The sequence below is a fragment of the Cebidichthys violaceus genome, unplaced genomic scaffold (genome assembly GCF_023349555.1).
Source record: "Cebidichthys violaceus isolate CVI_PGR_0920_01 unplaced genomic scaffold, fCebVio1.0.p SCAF_16, whole genome shotgun sequence".
Lineage (NCBI taxonomy): Eukaryota > Metazoa > Chordata > Actinopteri > Perciformes > Stichaeidae > Cebidichthys > Cebidichthys violaceus.
This window is the reverse complement of record NW_027176329.1, coordinates 4262620-4265119: the sequence shown is the minus strand read 5'-3', so window position 1 is coordinate 4265119 and position 2500 is coordinate 4262620. Positions and strand designations below refer to the sequence as shown.

Genomic DNA, 2500 nt, shown 5'->3' with positions numbered 1-2500 from the left:
GTGGGTAACAGTCAAAAGGGAAAAGAGAATCAATCAATATCATATCAATATTTTCTTCATTTTGGAATGTTAATCAATGAACTGGTTTAGGTTCGTTCACATTTTGCAATTGACCTACTGTTGTTGGTATTTGAGTCTTTTCAATCCGGTTCCGACCAACAGGTAAGAGTTCTCTGTGAAGAAAAGTAAAGTTTAATTCACCATTCACCCTACCATTCAAAGAACTGCTTCATTTTTTAAAAACGGGTTCCCTTTGAACATAAAATGAGATTTCTTAAACATGTCCTAAATAAACTATAAATGACAGCAATTTGTAACAGCTTTTAAAGGACTATGTGTTGCAGACAAACTTGCTTACGACCATACCTCTCTGAACTCGTCAGATCTCGGAAGCTAAGCAGAGTTGGGCTTGGTTAGTACTTGGATGGGAGACCTCCTTGAAATACCAGGTGCTGTAAGCTTTTCACTTCTGTCTCCTTAAGGCAGAAGACACTGCTGCATATTTCACTTGACAAATATGTGAGAAAGAGGCAAGATTGAAGAAGAGATATATGAAAAGAGGTGGGTAACAGTAAAAAGGGAAAAGACAATCAATCAATATCATATCAATATTTTCTTCATTTTGGAATGTTATTAAATGATCTGGTTTAGGTTCGTTCACATTTTGCAATTGACCTACTGTTGTTGGTATTTGAGTCTTTTCAAGCCAGTTCTGACCAATAGCTCAGAGTTCTCTGTGAAGAACAGCAAAGTTTAATTCACCATTCACCCTACCATTCTAAGAACTGCTTAATTTTTTAAAAACGGGGTCCCTTTGAACATAAAATGAGATTTCTTAAACATGTCCTAAATGTACTATAAATGACAGCAATTTGTAACAGCTTTTAAAGGACTATGTGTTGGAGACAAACTTGCTTACGGCCATACCTCTCTGATTGTGCCCGATCTTCTCAGATCTCGGAAGCTAAGCAGAGTCGGGCCTGGTTAGTACTTGGATGAGAGACTGCCTGAGAATACCAGGTGCTGTAAGCCTTTTCACTTTTCTCTCCTTAAGGTAGAAGACACTGGTGCATATTTCACTTGACAAATATGTGAGAAAGAGGCAAGATTGAAGAAGAGATGCATGAAAAGAGGTGAGTAACAGTAAAAAGGGAAAAGAGAATCAATCAATATCATATCAATATTTTCTTCATTTTGGAATGTTAATCAATGAACTGGTTTAGGTTCGTTCACATTTTGCAATTGACATACTGTTGTTGGTATTTGAGTCTTTTCAAGCCAGTTCTGACCAACAGGTCAGAGTTCTCTGTGAAGAACAGAAAGTTTAATTCACCATTCACCCTACCATTCAAAGAACTGCTTCATTTTTTAAAAACGGGGTCCCTTTGAACATAAAATGAGATTTCTTAAAAATGTCCTAAATGTACTATAAATGACTGCAATTTGTAACAGCTTTTAAAGGACTATGTGTTGGAGACAATCTTGCTTACGGCCATACCTCTCTGATTGCGCCCAATCTCGTCCGATCTCGGAAGCTAAGCAGAGTCGGGCTTGGTTAGTACTTGGATGGGAGACTGCCTCGGAATACCTGGTGCTGTAAGCTCTTTCACTTTTCTCTCCATAAGGCAGAGGACAATGCTGCTTTTTCATTTGACAAATATGTGAGAAAGAGGCAAGATTGAAGAAGAGATGCATGAAAAGACGTGAGTAACAGTAAAAAGGGAAAAGAGAATCAATCGATATCATATCAATATTTTCTTCTTTTTGGAATGTTAATCAATGAACTGGTTTAGGTTCGTTCACATTTTGCAATTGACCTACTGTTGTTGGTATTTGAGTCTTTTCAAGCCGGTTCCGACCAACAGGCCAGAGTTCTCTGTGAAGAAAAGTAAAGTTTAATTCACCATTCACCCTACCATTCAAAGAACTGCTTCATTTTTTAAAAACGGGGTCCCTTTGAACATAAAATGAGATTTCTTAAACATGTCCTAAATGTACTATAAATGACAGCAATTTGTAACAGCTTTTAAAGGACTATGTGTTGGAGACAAACTTGCTTACGGCCATACCTCTCTGATTGCGCCCGATCTCGTCTGATCTCGGAAGCTAAGCAAAGTCGGGCCTGGTTAGTACTTGGATGGGAGACTGCCTGGGAATACCTGGTGCTGTAAGCTTTTTCACTTTTCTCTCCATAAGGCAGAGGACACTGCTGCTTTTTCATTTGACAAATATGTGAGAAAGAGGCAAGATTGAAGAAGAGATGCATAAAAAGAGGTGGGTAACAGTCAAAAGGGAAAAGAGAATCAATCAATATCATATCAATATTTTCTTCATTTTGGAATGTTAATCAATGAACTGGTTTAGGTTCGTTCACATTTTGCAATTGACCTACTGTTGTTGGTATTTGAGTCTTTTCAATCCGGTTCCGACCAACAGGTCAGAGTTCTCTGTGAAGAAAAGTAAAGTTTAATTCACCATTCACCCTACCATTCAAAGAACT

At 37.9% G+C, this 2500-nt stretch overlaps 3 non-coding genes and 1 pseudogene across 3 annotated transcripts; all 4 read left to right on the top strand.

Annotated features, from left to right (window-relative positions):
- The first annotated feature begins 352 nt into the window (after positions 1 to 352).
- Positions 353 to 461, top strand: LOC137873227 (5S ribosomal RNA; annotated as a pseudogene).
- Positions 462 to 913: 452 nt separating this feature from the next.
- LOC137873172 (5S ribosomal RNA) lies at positions 914 to 1032 on the top strand. The gene has a single exon (XR_011103080.1). It is a non-coding gene; the product is annotated as a 5S ribosomal RNA (ribosomal RNA).
- Positions 1033 to 1484: 452 nt separating this feature from the next.
- Positions 1485 to 1603, top strand: LOC137873155 (5S ribosomal RNA). The gene has a single exon (XR_011103064.1). It is a non-coding gene; the product is annotated as a 5S ribosomal RNA (ribosomal RNA).
- A 452-nt stretch (positions 1604 to 2055) lies between these two features.
- On the top strand, positions 2056 to 2174 carry LOC137873079 (5S ribosomal RNA). Its single transcript, XR_011102991.1, has one exon. It is a non-coding gene; the product is annotated as a 5S ribosomal RNA (ribosomal RNA).
- The last annotated feature ends 326 nt before the right edge of the window (positions 2175 to 2500 follow it).